Source organism: Sus scrofa, chromosome 14, assembly GCF_054392235.1.
Source record: "Sus scrofa isolate SSC_HxYL_T2T_F1_AM1 chromosome 14, Sscrofa_HxYL_maternal_Yorkshire_Landrace_v2.0, whole genome shotgun sequence".
Classification (NCBI taxonomy): domain Eukaryota; kingdom Metazoa; phylum Chordata; class Mammalia; order Artiodactyla; family Suidae; genus Sus; species Sus scrofa.
In genome coordinates, this window is record NC_139396.1 from 87,464,939 (window position 1) to 87,481,054 (window position 16,116).

At 42.0% G+C, this 16,116-nt stretch overlaps 1 protein-coding gene across 3 annotated transcripts in view; it reads left to right on the top strand.

Annotated features, from left to right (window-relative positions):
• The first annotated feature begins 13,035 nt into the window (after nt 1–13,035).
• The window catches only part of LOC146396838 (uncharacterized), a 94,660-nt gene continuing 91,579 nt past the window's right edge, over nt 13,036–16,116 (top strand). Inside the window, exon 1 of one of the 3 annotated variants that reach the window (XM_084997029.1) lies at nt 13,036–13,132. The gene's annotated coding sequence lies outside the window, so the exon portion shown is untranslated. The remainder of the gene's footprint in view (nt 13,133–16,116) is intronic. The other 2 variants (XR_014827974.1, XR_014827973.1) reach the window with 2 other exon arrangements.

Below are 16,116 nucleotides of genomic sequence, written 5' to 3' on the forward strand. Positions count from 1 at the left end.
TATCTCCCATCCCAGGCTCTAGCTCCAGGCAGGCAGGAGTTGCTTCTGTCTTGTTCTATGCTCTGTCTCCAAGGTCTAGCACAGTGTCTGGCACAGAGTAGGTACTTCATGAATGTTTTATAGACGGAAGAGAAGACAAGCAGACACACAGGCTGGCTGGTTTCACCACCGATTTCTCTTGTCCCACCCCTGCAATAAAGGTAAAGAAATTTGAAGTATAATTAACACAAAGCTAAAATCACTATTATTTGTAAATTATAAGATTATCCACATTGAAAACTCATGAGAAAAATCTATTCTAAAGAAATAAATAGAATTCTAAAGAAATAAATAGATCAGATAAAAAATAAAGACAAAGACAGATTTTTCTATAAATGAATAATTGTTAGGAAATATAGAAAAAAAACTCTTGCAATAGTAACAAACATACAAAATACTTAAAGTGAAAACAGGAAATGTAAAAGACCTGTGTGAACGAAGACATAAAATTAATGCCTTAAAGGGCGTTTTGCTAGATGCAAAATTTAAGTATTGTAAAGATATCATTTTAAGTGTAATTCCATTGAAAAACTCAGGATTTGTATCTACTAATGTTAGTCTGAGGTCAACATTGATACCAAAAGTATAGTCAGTAGCCAAATTAGTGAGACAGAATAAAGGACCCCCAAATAGCCATAATACTAAGAATTTACTTTATGGTGAGATGTACTTGGGTGACTGAGTCTGTGAATTTGGAGGCACTTAATCCTGAGATCCCCTCTCAGATCTGCCTTTTGTAAATAAGCATAACAAAGATCTAAGCATCAGGTCACTCAACTAAAAAATGGGGATAAAAGTAACTATACTAGCCTGTCATTATAAAGACCAAATGAAATATATATTCATTAACATTTAAAATTCATTAAAAACATTTAGCACATTTTCTCAGTATACAATAAAGAGTGCTTATGATATACTTGATAAACCAATGGAAACATAAAGAAATTTCCAAGAAATGATGCTGGGAAAATAAATTATTTTAGGGAAAATGTTTATATGTTGTATGTTTATATTTTTTGTGTTAACATTTTACAGAGTACACCAACAAGTGAAAGCATTAAGTGCAAATATTAAAACTTTAAAATTGCAGAGTTCCTGCTATGGCACAGTGGGTTTAGGACTCCAACTGCAGTGGATCTGGTCACTGCAGAGGCACAGGTTCGATCCCTGGCCCAGCACAATGGGTTAAAGGATCTGGCTTGCCCCAACATTGTAACTGTGGCTCAGATTCAGTCTGGCCTGGGAATTTCCATATGCCGCAGGTGCGACCATAAAAAAACAAAACAGGGACTTCCCATTGTGGCTCCTTGGGTTAAGAACCTGACTAGTATCCATGAGGAAGCAGGTTCAATCCCTGGCCTCACTCAGTGGGTTAAGGATCCTGTGTTGCCGCCAACTGCAGCATAGATCATGAATGTGGCTTGGATCTGGCATTGCTGTGGCTGTGGTGTAGGCCAGCAGCTGCAGCTCAGATTTGACCCTTAGTCTGGGAACTTACATATGCTTGCAGGTGTGACCCTAAAAAAAAAAAAACAAAGAAACCAAAAAAAAAAAAAAAAAGCAAAACACCCTACAAAATACCTAAAATAAAATAAAGAGTGACTCTTTTCCCAATCTTATGATGGAGAAGGCTTTAACAAAAGTATTCAGACATTACAAAGAACAAGCAAAAAGAATAATTTTTAATTACAGAAAAATTCTGAACTGCTTCATTTAAAAGAAAATTCATCATTAATAAAAATAAAACAAAAATCTGAGAAAAATACTTGCAAAAAGGCATATGACAGATATGGAGTTAATAACTTTAAGCAGTTTTAAAAATCAATTCAAAAATTCAAATAACTCAATTGGAAATCACAAGGGATTTGAAAAAATAATTCAGAAATTTAAAAAAAAAGATTAAGTACAAATAGTCAGCAATAACAAAAATTTTTTAACTTTATCAGTTCTGGAATTTCCAAATGCTACCTATGTACTTGTAGGGTATTTGAAGCAAAATTAATTCATAGGAGTTCCCATTGTGGCTCAGTGGGTTGAGGACTGACATTGTCTCTGTGAGGATGCAGATTTGGTCCCTAGCCTGACTCAGTGGGTTAGGGATCTAGCATTGCCATAAGCTTCTGGGTAGGTCTCAGATGCCACTCAGATCTGATGTTGCCATGGCTGTGGTGTAAGCCATCAGCTGCAGCTCCAATTCAACCCCAGCTGGGAAACTTCCATATGCTGCAGGTTGGGCTATAAAAAGAAAAGGAAAGGAAAAGAAGGAAGGGCAGAAGGAAGGAAGGAAGGAGGGAAGAAGGGGAAAAGAAAGAAGGAAAAAAAAAGACATAAAGGGAAGTGCAGAAATGAAAGCATTTTCAATATGACTATGTCACAAACTGCCTAAACTTGATCCAAATACTGAAGAACATTGTGAAGCTCCCATTTAACACCTATATGTTGAGAAGTACTTTAAGTTTTTAGATATCAGAATTCATTTTTGGTAAAGGGCAAGCAGTGTGCCATTCACTCTCTCTCTGCCACCCCATGTTTTCTCTAGTTTGTCTAACATGGTACATGTTGTTTTCACACCTGACAATTTCCATGTCTTAAATTCGATCTGGATGAGCATGAACTAAGTAGCTAATGAAAGATACCTGAAAAAAACATGAAGAGATCTAGTTCTGTCTTGTTCTCTTATCAGCCACTGCAATCCAGGTGAGGCTCATCACTTCTCCAGATATAAGAGGATTAAATGTTTCACCCAATGAGAACAATCCTTTCTGCACACAACTCCAGCCCTTCAGATTCAGCAGGGAGGACTTGGAAATTGGCATTTTTAACAAGCACCCCAATTAATGGTTAAGTACATTAAAGTTTGAAAACAACACTAGTGACAGACCACCAAGTCCCTCTTCATGTCAAAAACCAAGTTTTGTTTTGTTTTGTTTTGTTTTTTAACAGCTGTACCCGCAGCTAACCCAGCTGTGTTTTTTAACACAGTGCACCGTGCCAGGGATCAAACCCACACCGCAGTGACCTGAGCTGCTGCAGTCGACTTCTTAAACCACTGCATTATAGGGGGAACTCCCCCCAAATCAAGTATTCTTATGGAAAAGATATGTGTGCTGAATAGCAGCTCCACTCTGTACATCTGAGAGTGATCTCTCACCTCAACTCTTAAATTTGGGTTCTCAGATTCTTGTTACATTTGAGCTGGTATCTTTTTAGGTTTTGTTCTCCCAATCGCAGGCATCACATTACACTCATTGAAGCTGCCAGTCTTCGAAAGTGCTTTCAGAAGGCACATAAATTCAACCCTGAGTCCTTATGATTCAGACATTTAATCAGACCATAAAGTTAATGGAATCCAATTTGTATGTAGACACCTCAACAGCTACATTGCATTGAATTCATAGCATTCATAAAATGTGGGTCTCAAAATGAATCGCCAGCCTAACGGAAAGTTCAAAGGAGAACACCACTCTCTCACTGGTCACTGTCCTAATCTTCAGCTGCCAGGAAAAGGACCAGGGTTGTCAACACAACACTGAAGCCCAGGCAACTAGTCTTGTCACTAGGAACTTTTCAACACTTAATAAGTTACTATAGAAACTTGCAGATGCTCTTTGCATTGTTTGGACAGCCCATGGTTTATAACAGTAATGATGCTTCCCGATCAGACATTGCCTGTCAATCTATGACCGCTCATCCTTCATAGCCCAGAAATGGGTTGCTTTGGGGGTGCTCTGTACTTTTGCCTGAGCACCATAAAGTGTGTTCCACCAGCGGTACTGGTCTCTGGGGTAAGAGGAAATAGATACTGTGTTTCCAAGACCCCAATGAACCAATACTTAAAATAATAATGGTGGTGGCCCTTCAAACATCCAGATGTGGTCTCAGCCATGTTTGACTCCCAGTAAGTGCAGACATGTAGATGACTGGTTCTGAGCTTTCCATCCAGATGTTTAACTGTAGTGGCAAGACCACTTTGAACTGATCCTGGAAGGGGGTTGCTGTTATGCAGAGGTACCTGTATGAGCTCCTCTTAACTGGGAATGTCTTTTCACTTTAGTTTTTTCCACCTTGGATAGGATGATTTTGCCTAAAAGAAACTCAGGATCCGCAGAACTGCTTAGGTTAACCTTTTCAACTATGCTTTCATTTCTTCAAGCTTCTATAGCCATTGCTAAGCTAGGTGGAAGGAAGACACAATCCTTCCTTCCTTTTTTTAAAAAAAAAAAAAAAAAAAAAAAAAAAAAAAAAAAAAAAAAAAAAAAACAGCTGCTGGAACCCACCCATTCTCAACAAGTTATTGACCTGAAGTAGGAATTTTGAACATAAGGCAAGAGATGGGGCCCTGAAAATGTCTCATGTACTTTTTGAGTCTAATATGCTGAACTACAAATTTAATCCACTGAAGTGGTTTCATGCAAACATTCCTCTCAAATTCCTTTTGTACAAAATCTGATGCATAATGTATAGAGTCTGAAAATGGATTAAGCTACATTTGGAGATGGTTTGAGTTGGGTTTTTTTTAAGCAAGCAAAAATGAGCAGGTTTTTTTGTTGTTGCCTTTTTTTTAACCCTTCTTGCTCAAGTCATCACACACGGAGTGTGTCTTCCCAAAGCTGCCTGCTACACAGCATTTCTGGTCTTTTGATTTTCTATCAAAAAGCTTGAAATGTAAAAAGTTTTAATTAGAAATGTAAAGAGTGACTTGGACTCCTTTCCCAACTAAAGCAAGCAAATAGAATGGCAAAACCTTCTGATTTACTCCTGGAAGATAATTCAGCAACGAATAAGCAAATCAGTGAAATCTCACTGAATAAATGTTTCCTGGTACTCCACAATCTTAATTACCCAGAGGACTGTGGCCATAGATAGAGTGCCAGTCTGCATGTTGTGGGGAACAGATGTAGTAAATGCTCTAAGACACATTTCTTCCAGTGCCCATCAAGGCCAGAAAGCTGAAAGAGGAGATGGCCAGGGCAATTGCCAAAGTCTCCCAAGAAACCACAGAGACATGGCTACCATGGCAGGTTTCAGTGGGTCAACACTTTCCTAATGCTGTGTTTCATTATTGCTTATTTTTGCATAATATCTGATTACTATGCAAATTGTACTAGAAAGAGAGTTACAACTAAAATTGAGGAGATTAGGGCTCAAGTCCTAAGTCTGACCCTACGCAGTCATGTGATGTTAAAGTCACTTGTTCTCGCTGGTTTCAGTTTCATCATCTGTCAAGTGAGGAGAACCATCCTCCCTCCAGCTACCGATCTGCAGCCAAGCCCTTAGGAGGAATAGGTGTCATGGGTGCGAAAGTACTGGGTAGAGTCTCAAGCTTTGGGGGCACTGCTGAATTCCTTGCTCCAGGTTAACTACTGTTTCCTCCTGAGAAAATGGTGGCTTTTTTGGCTCTTCTCCCTCATCCATCTTCCCCAAAGCCATGAGCAAAGTGAATAGGCTGTCCTGAGGTGAGGTTTCTAGCTGCTGCATAGCTGACCTCTTCTAGTGGGCTCTGTGTACAAGGGCTTTTCACCTGAAATGCCTTACCTATGACACTTACAAATATGGCTCCAGATAAATACAGGAAAATGACATCCTCCAGCCCAACATGTCTCACGGCCTCCATTCTGAACCCTCACCTTGACCTACTTGTTCCTGACCTTGAGACTAGCATTTGTTTCTCTTGCTGACTTCACCTCTCCAGGTAGTTCCAATTATCTGGTTTGAGCTTTTTGATTCTCTTCTCCATCATGATGTAAATCATTTGCTTAATTACATTCCCTTTCCCCACGCATCCTTGGTTTCTGCCCCTGACACCCCAGTCCTGAGTATGGGACACAGACAAAGAGAAAATTTTATACATGGTGTGGAAACAGATATGCTGCCCCAAACAGCCAACATAAGGATTTCTGCCCCCACTGGGTACATTTTTTCTTTTTGAGTTACAGCCTTAGAACAACTGGACGATTTCAAATTCTGTGGAACAGGTACCTTGGGAGAAAAGGAAACGGGGTAGTTCCCCACCCCCACCTACCTCACGTTTCTACCTTAAGTGTTACCACACATGGGCGTATGTCAAAACAGATGAACCATATCCTGTTTGTGTCCATCCATTTGACCTTGAGTCACTGACTGGAGTGTCAAATGGGAAGGGAAAGCTAATTCAAATCCAAATGCATTCCTCCCAATCTCACAATCATACAAACTAAACTTCAAAAAAAAAAAATTTTTTTCTACCTTGCCTGTCTTGTTCATTGGTGTATTTCTAGAACTTAGCACACAGGAGATGTTTAAGAAATACTTGTTGCCTGAATGAATACATAAGAAGAAAAAACAAAGTGATATTTGAAAGATTTCTTATTATCTGATGCTGATAGAGAGTAAAGTTAATGATTTAGAGAACAAGTATCCAGCAGTAGAGCTCGCTAATACCTTTTAAAATGTGTTGATGCTCATAAATCCAAAATAAACGACCTGTAAAATCACTTAAGAAGAAATAATACGCATTTAATCAGGCTTCCCGAGGAAAGTCAGAGGGAAAAGCCGAGAATTTCAAGAAGAATTATTAAATCCCTTCAAATTCAATCACTGGCCAATCACAGACATGCCACATGTCCCACTGCCCACAGGGCTGTCACTTTAGGGGATCTCGCTCAGCCCTTCGTTACGAAACTCCTAAATAGCAGCCACCTCCTGGAGTCACAGGGAAAGGCTTTGGATCAGCTGCAAAGGGTAAGTCCTCTTATAGGTCTACCCAGCACATTTTGCCACATTCTGCAGAGCGATCTTAAATAAAGGGGGAGAAATTGAACACGTCACCCACATCCTAAAGCCAGTATCTTCAAAGTCTGACACAGGGCTTTAGCTTCAAGTCCAAAGTCTCTTCCTCTGGCCAATAAAATTCAAAATACTCTGAAATGCCAGTCTGTGAGCCTCTGCTTTATCATCCTGTGGGGGATTTGGATTCAACCTGTGTTCTGGTACCTTCCATCCCATCCCTGATTTCACCTCTTAGTCTGATAATGAGCATTGCTTTACCTTTCCCAGAGTTTGATTAAGGTCCTGAGGGTGGTAGTAAAATGGATCCATCTTTTTGTTACAAACTCAATTAGCAGAAATTGGAATTGCTCTCTTCCACCAAGTTTAAATAAATTGTTAATGAGAAATTTACCTTCGTTTGATTCACTAGTTGCCTTATTAGCTTGGAGTCAATGCTATTAAAAGAGAAGATGTTTATTAAAGCTTAAGGTGTTTGCTGGATTGAATGTTAAGAAGACGATGGCAGGATAGCGCCACTGATGGCTGCTTTCTCCACCCAGAGGGGTTCCCACGATCCATCCGAAAGGAACAACTTTGAGCCCTCATTTGGAGTCTCCTCACCAGGGAAATATTGATTCAGCTGGTAAGTAGAATTGCCACACATTTCTAGGGCACATCTGAAACTTTTTTTCAGTCACTGTCCTGAGAGTGTTTTCTCAGCCTGACACCCAGCCTAAAGAAGGGCTACCCAGTTGCAGAGCAGTCTGAACACCTTTCCTCTTCTGGTAGGAAAGGAACTTAAATCACCCCTACCCCACAAGGGCATTGGGTAAGAAGGGTATTTGTTTACTCAAGAAAGTTCACATGCAGACTGCAAAACCACCACCCAAAGAAAACTGCAATGTCTCCCCAGTGTGGTGTTCTTAAATTGCCTCATCTGAATAGCCAGGAACAGCTCTAAGAGCAAAGTTGTGGGGTCAGTCGCGTTGTTTTCAGCCCTTTCTCCATTTCTCTTTCAAACACGCTCTCCTACACGCCGACCATGTAGCCCCTGTGGTAGAATCTGCAGGCTGGTTCACTCTTGTCCATCTCAATCCCATCAGAGCCACTCTTCAGCCCCACAGAGGCTGACAAGCTAAATGGACTCATCTTCCAGGGTGCTCTGCAGCTAGGTTCCAGGTAAGACCTAACTTCAGCCAAGCAGACACTCCCCCAGAACATCCCGAGGGTGGAAGTGGACATGGAAGTGGAGGCTGTATCCACCACTTCTGCTGGCCAGCACAGTGCAGAGACATGTGGGAGCTCTCACAGAGGCCCCAGGGTCCACACCCCAGCACTGTGACTGTTAAGAAGCAAGTCAAGGGCTGCTTTGTCAGGGCAGGTTGGGGTGGACATAGTAAGGTGATTCCCTCCTTCACCAGCTTGATGCTGGCAGAGGCAGCAGCTGCTGAGTGGGTCAGTTCTGAGGTGTTCTAGGGTGCAACTCCTGGGAGTTCTAAAAGCATCTTCCTCCAGCACTTTAGGGATTTTTGTCAGCAACTGGTTCCTTGCATGAAATCCATTTTTGCTAAAAATAACTAGACTGAATTCTTGTATCTACAACTCAACTCTGACAGGGACACTTCCTGCCAACGCAAGCAACCGAGTGCCTTAAGGTTTACTCCCCCACCCCCTCCGCCACGGTCTTCACATATGAAATGAGTTGACACACCAATTTACAGTAAGTAGTTAATAACTAATAAAGTAACTTAACAAGCAGGTAAAGAAGGCAGTTGGCTGGAGAGATGATGAGTGATGTCTGTCTGTACATCCACAGAGGTTCCTGGATCAGCCAAGTCTCCACCCCAACCCTCGTGGAGAGGCAAGGCTCACCCTGACCTCTGGGAACTCACCACACAGAGAATCATAGGATCTGCCATTTCTTGAGCACTTCATCTCCATTAATTTCATTCGCTCAATGAACATCTTGTTCGTGATTTTGTTTTAGACATGGATGAATTATCTAGGTTTCCTCATTCCTTCACAGAGGGAGCTGGACATGCCACGTGTCTCACCCAGAGCATTCTCAGTGATAACTGAGGTAACTATTACAAGGGAAAACCATAGCACACTGTGTGATGGGAGAAGAAGAGGTGGCATAACGTGGTCTGGAAGTACATGTCATGCTTCCCAGAAGAAAAGTCATTTCTGCTGAATCCTGGAGGCTAAGCACAAACTAGGTTGAAGGAACAGCATGAGCAAAGGCCCTGAGGTAGGAAGGAGCTTAACCCATGAAGTACAGGTTATTATCTCCTATTTACCCAAGAGGCAATAGAGACCCAGGGAGATTAGACAATGTGCTAAGGTTTTGCAGAACAGAGGATAGTGCAAACCCAAAGATAACCTCCTTATAGATAATCCAATATCATCCATCCTCTCCAGAGACAGAGACAAAGAAACTTGCAGGTTTTAAAAACAATTATCACAGACCCTTTCATGTCCTTCAAGGCTACCCTTCCTTCCAAAGGAGCCAAAGACAGATTTTCATTTTCTCACTCTGCTGGGCTTGAGACTAAATTAAATGAAAAACTTGCTATTTCAGACGCAAAAGTCCTGGGTGCTTTGGGGGGAATGAAACCATCTCCCCTCCTCCCCAGGGCCTTTCATATCATTATGGTGCAGTCCCAAGCTATCAATGATAGTGAAAAAACGGGGCTTTGCGGTAGAGGAAAGAAGCTATTCAAACTGCTCCTGATTTCTATAAAAGAGAGATCTTTTGATCTTTGAAACAGCCAAAAGGGCAGTTTGATCTTCCTCAAACTCATTTATTTTAGATTCTTGCAAATTTCTTTTCTGTAGGTTTACTTCCTTAGAAAACTCAATATTCAATTGAACAGTGACTTTTATATATTGAAATGCAATATTGAATAGCTGAAGCCTAATAAATGCCATCCTGGCTATATAGGATATTTTAAAAAATCATAAAAGGGCCGATTGAGCCTGGTCCAGGCAAAGATGACAAAGCGAATTCAATGCTTCTTTTGAAAATGAGTCATGGTCAGAAATACTCACTTTGACCAAAAGCATTTCTTTGAATGCCAGAGGTAAATTTGCTCACTTTCATTTTCTGCCTGGGCTTCAAGTCGGCCCTGCAGACTGGAACAAAATCAACTCCGAGAGGCCCTGGCAGCTGTTCCAGATGTAAATGTGAACAGGATAGTGAGGTTGGGCCTATTCCCTTCAATTCTTTTCAAATTATGCAGATGATATGCAGATATGGATTGATCAGGCTTTGTATATTTTTTCAGGGAGGCGTCAGTCATTGCCCCTCTCTGCTGCCTGAACATTCTTCCCCAGGAATACCCTTTCCTTAACGAAGAACAAGGATGTTTTATTATCACACGCCTCCAAATTACTGGCAAAGGGAGAATCTGACATATGTTCCCAGTCACGGGGGGGGGGGGATGGGGGAGGACAGGCCCAACAGACTCAATCGATTAGCCGAAAGGAACAGCCTTTGATGTCAGGGAACCTTTCCAAATTTCATCTAAGACTCCAATGATCTGCAGGAAATCAAAGTTCTCAATCAAAACCTCTGCCCCACTCCATGAGGTGTAGCCTCAGCCAGAGGAACTTCTGTTTTCACCTTTGTAGATGGTTCCTCAGTTTGAGGATGTGTTCTTCTTGTGGCCCTTTCAACCTGAGGCTCTTTAAAAAGATGGATAATTTCGTTCCTTTCTGCCTCTTGCACGTATACTTTCAGAAAATGGAGATTAGCACCGCCAAGCAGCCAGCTGTTTTGCAGGCACCCCCTCCTTCGTGTGACTTCTGAAGAAGGTCCAATTGTATAATCTAGTGCAAGAGTGCCTGACGTTTTGCACATGCCCAGTGTCCGCTGAAAGGTGGTTGGGAAAGGAAGTGGGGCCAGGAAGAACAGGATGCCCCATGGAGAAGAAAAGGTAACTATTTGGGAAGAAGATAGTGGAGAAAGAGGAGGTGACAGAGATGCATAAAAGAATTGGGGTCTCACTCTCAGAAACAGCAAAGCCAAGGCGAAGAATCAAAGGTGGTGTCAGTTTGGAAGTCATGGTTTGAGTTTTGAATAAATTGTATTTTATGTGTTTCTTTGTATATCCAAACAGAAATATCAGACCTTAGGTACTGCTTTATGAGCCTGGGTAATTTTGGTATCTAGAGGCAGATGTTTTTCTTATAAGCAAGAACATGAAAATGTTGCAGAAAGGGATTCCTTAGCCCTGGCCTACTCCACACTGGTTGGACCACATCTAGGATACCATCCTACCATCAGTCAGTGTGGACCATCTTGTCACCTGGGCACTGTCAGTCCTTGGCTTTGTTTTCTAATATACACCCTGGCCAGTTGGAGTTTCTACAGGCAAGAGTGATCAAGATGATAAAATGTCTGGAAAGCATTTTAGCCCAGAGATGTTTAGCCCCCCCAAAAATAAGATATGACAGCACCGAAGATCTTTCAGGTAAAGAGGGATTTGATGGGCCCATTTTGCTCCAGAAGAGAGGAACCATGGGATTTGGGGAGATGGATCCAGGGGGTGGGCAGATGACCTTCACAATTACAGAAACCCAGAAGAATGCTTTTCAAAAGTAGTGAGTTCCCTCTCTTGGAAGACGCTCAAGCAAAAGCTGCATGTCCTCCACCTGGAAGGGAAGCTGTGGAAAAGGAACTCTCATGTTCCTGGATCATATCAGGACTGGAAGTGACCCTCAGCATCCCATAGTTCAAGTGTTCTTGGGGTATGAGGAGACCCTGACAATCTCCCCTAAGGCTTGTTCCCCTACCAGGAAGTACACATTTTCCTTATGGGGTCAGTATTTCAAGAATATTCTCTGGGAGCCAGTTACAAAAGTGGCTTCAGTATTTGAGTCACTCACAAGTCATTTTCTTACACTCCAAGTCCTAGGCCATAGGTTAACATGTTCCAAGAGGAATACAAGTTAGCCAACAGGCAATTGCATTCGAGGCATGCTAATAAAAATCAAAGACAAAATAGCAGCAGGCACATCTCAGCATGGGCAGCTGTACTCTGCATCCAGGCCCCAGGAGGTTAGGATAACACCACGGTGACAAGATTGCCTTTGTCATTCAGTTAGCACCTCTTGTCTCCTTTTATTCACTTTGCTGTTTTCCCTGTTGTAATTTCGTCAGGAGATTGAAAAAAGCTGTGGGCTTCTTATGGCATAACACCCCCCAGACACTCACCCAAGAGTAGTTTGGGCAAAATTTTCAGTGCCGGGAATAAAAATGTTGGAATTGAAAGAGAAGGAGAACCAAGTGGAAATACATACATGGCAAAGAGAGGCTACCCACGTAATTAGAGTGGAAAAAAAAAAATTAGGAGGCAAGATGCTATGCATCAGGAGAAAAGTGAAGAAACCACTTCAAATAAGTAGCACTCACTTCTCTCCTAACAGTGCTTTTCCCCATTCTGCTGAAATCCTCTGCAAGACAGATTATCTGCCAATTGCTCTGGCAAGAGTGTGTCAAAAAGCAGACCGGGTTTATCAGCACAGCTGTTTGTTGTCTTCATTAATTCTGGGATACAGTTAAAGAAAAACCTTCCGATGCAGAAGTCAACACTCATCTCAGTGATTGCTGAGTAGCCCAAAAGCTTCTAGGTAAGCAAGAGAGAAAACAGTGATGAAACTCCAAAGCAAAAATATAATATTATTTTTTGTAACTAAAGAAGTAGGGTAAGAATTGGGGGAAATGTTCGCTGATAATAAACCAAAAACTGGATATTTGCCCCCTTAAACCCTTCATCTTAAACTTCCTATCAATAAAATGCTATCAAAACAACCAAAAATACATTCCTATTTCAATTTCTACTTCAATGCAAACTATAGCTCTCAAAATGTCAGTTTCATCTAGTTTGGTCTTTCCAAGAATGTGCATAGTTAGCTTTCAAATTAACTGTACTATTTGGAGGAGGCCAGTTTAATTGAATTTTCAGGTTAACTGACTGTATGATCAAGCCACCCAAGATGGCTGTTCTCTTGCTCTCTGAACGTCCCCTGCTTGGCCAGGGCCTGCTTCACCTACACCTACTCACGTGGCTGACCATCCTACATACCTGCCCCCAGCCCCAGCTAATGATTGTTCTAACCTTTAGGTCAGAACATCTCCACCTGGTAGCCATCAAAGGGAAGGTGAGCGGCGTGTCTCGTTACTGGTTTCCCCGGTAACCCGTGAGCCAACCTGACGTCATTTCCTGCATAGCTGGTGTCCTCCCCACTTCTCCTCCAGCCAAGCCCGCCGCCAGGTCCTGTCCATCTTCCTGTCTTCTTCTGCACACGGTGGGGCATCTCTCCAGGACCTCGCTTCAGGCAGGTAAGACCCCCATCCCTGCCCCAATCCATGAAACCACTGATGTCTCTGTTGCTGAGTCCAGGCTCTTTCTTGGGTCTGGAGGTCTGGCAAGTTCAGAGCTTGCAGGCCTGCGGGGTCAGCCCGGCAATTGGCGGAGCAGCCAGGAGACCGAGGAACGCCAGTGATTGGGACACGTCAGGAAATAAGGAGGATAATGGAAATTGTGGGGCAGCCCCCTAACATGTGGGGCCCTGTGGTGCTGGCCTGGATGCTGAGGGCCACCAGGGGAGTCCAGAGAGCTCACGGTCAATGTCAAGGGTTGTGGAGATGCTGCCGCCATTACAGGGGAAAAAGAAGTTAGACTGGCAGGCGGTGGCCGCAGCTGTGGCTGGTTGTTGCTTGTTGTGTTGAGGAAGCCCACAGACGCTGAGCTAAGAGCGGAGGCAAGGGTTAGGCGCCCAGGAATGGAGGGAAGATATTATGTTAGCTGTTAACAGCTGTGTTAACTGGCCAAGAAGTGTCAAAGCCGGGCATCCCTTATACAGCTCATCAGTGAGGGCCAAGTGCTCTCCCAGCTCTCAGTTTTCACCTGGCCCAGTGCAGGGGATGTACCCACACTCCTCTCAAACCCTGAAAGAGGTATTAGGGGAACAGTGGTCCCTAATGGCTTTGCTGTTGTATCAAAGTGAGCCTTTTGAATTGGTTTGGCTTTTCTCTTGGGTTTGTGTGTGTCTGGATACCTGAATCCAAATCCTGTTCTCTCCTTCTGGTTTTGACCCTCATTCAGGGGTCCTAGTAACTTAAATGGTGATTCATGTTCCTTTGAAAGTGAGGCATGTGAAAGTGAGTAAATGGTATGGATTATTGTCTATACTGTTATTTGTTTAAACTGGAAAAAAAAAATCCCTGAAAATGGCCGAGATGGGTGGGAGTTTTTTAACAGTCTAAAACTGATTTTTGCACAGTTAGAGGAAGCTAGCTCTCTAGAAGGAATAGAAGAAATGTATAGCTTCTCTTCTTGTGCCTTTGAGATGTAAGTGATCTATCTGGGCTCTGAGGAACTTTAATTATCTGATCCCTGAGAGTGAATTTTAAAAAAGAGAGAGAGGCCTTTTAAAATTCTATCAAAATAATTATGTTTTGGGAATGTCTATCTAAAATAGTCTCCAGATTTTGGTAGCTTGCAACTAAACTAGCTAAATGAAGAGGATTCATTGACTGTCTCGGTCATTTCAAACAGGATAAAATTTTGGAACATTCATTGCTAGGTGAGTCTAAGTTTATTCACCTTTACCTTCTTAGGAGAGGAAGACTGAAGCATAAGTTTCCGCATCAGGAAATGCTGGTATGACAAATACTTCACAGTTACTTGTTTGTTGGTTTTTGCCAGACATTTAAGGTTTTTAGGGGTTAAGATTCTAATCAGTCATAATTCTAGTTATTGCAGCGAGTTTCTTTAACAATTGCCTTGTAATAAGGTGTTTGACTTTTAAGTCTTTTAATTTATACAGTTGTGCTTTTATGCTTTTGCAAAAGTGCTTCCTCTTCAAGAAGGACCTTTTGACAAGTACAGATCTCTGATAAATTTCAGAGCATACCACTGAACTGAATAAGAAATTAAAGAATCCTAAGGAAAAAACTTATAGCTTCATAAAAAGTTAACAAAAGGGTTGGGGAGTTCCTGTTGCTTAGCGATAACCAACCTGACTAGTATCCATTGAGGATGCGAACTGGCCTCGATCAGCTGATTAAGTACCTGGCATTGCAGTGAGCTGTGGTGTAGGTAGCAAAGGAGGCTATAAACTTCCAGATGCTTTGGGTGCAGCCCTAAAGTGCAAAAAAATAAAAATAAAATAAAAATAAAAAATTGCTTACTGAATGAACTAGTGAGTATGGTTTTAATCTTTATGGGTTTTGTCTGGAATATTACTTGTTTTGATCTGTGTTTTCCAGGTATAGGGAAGCCCTTCAAGTTAGTTGCTACTTACAGCAAATGGGTAAACTACACCCATGGGTAGAAGTGAAACATTTTTCTTTTCTCTCTGTATGTTCCCTTGAGAAATTGAAGACTCCTGGGTTCTAAGCAGCCTTATCAGGTGAACGGGAAAGACTGTTTCCTGGCATGTGTAGGAATGTCAATATTTGGTGGACCTCTAGAAGATAGGAGGAGCCTGATGGCAGGCCTTTGACATGGCTTTCCTGACCTTGAGAGGCCTTTTGGGAATTCAGTCTGAGAAGACTCCTGGGGAATTCCACCACAGCTGGTTTGGAGGAGCCTATGCGGCCAATTGATTAGACTTATTTTGCAAACAAATTAGTCTTGATTTGGCTATGTTTGATGGAGATGCAGATAATTTAGAGGCAGAAATATTATGTTTCAATAAATATTAAATTCTAGTCCTGTTAATTGAGGTCTAGACTTAAGAAACTTACTCTGTTAGCTGCATTTTTGCCCTGGAATTAGGAGGAAAAGAGAATTTATCATCTGAGTTGTCACAGAGTATAACTACTCAGGATGTGTAACACTGCTTGCAGTAGGTCTGCTGCTAAAAGCACATGTACAATGCTTTGTAGCAATTTGTTATAACTGATAAAATGTATAGCCTCCAAGTGTTTCCATATCAACATACCTCTGGTTTGTTCATAATATCTGCTCAGTTTCCCCCCACCATAGATAACTAGGCAAATGTAAAGGAGGCCTAGCACTGAGGGACATGATCTGGACCCAGGGCAGTCAGGCAGCCTTCACCCTTACTTCAAGGGATATATACTTTGGTCTCTCAAAAGCGGAAATGATGGGAAAATCTTCACACACAGAGGTATGGGGGAGTCATTCTGGCTTACACATAGTTTAACTTAAACTTTTCTGACCAGAGGGGCCTGTTTTGTGGTCTGTCAAACATGCATTCTGCATCTGCTTTGGCCGTTGTGGAGGGAAATTTAAAGGTCTAAATGGAGTAGCTATGGTTCAGACATCCAAGGTGAAACTAGGTGGCCATTGTATA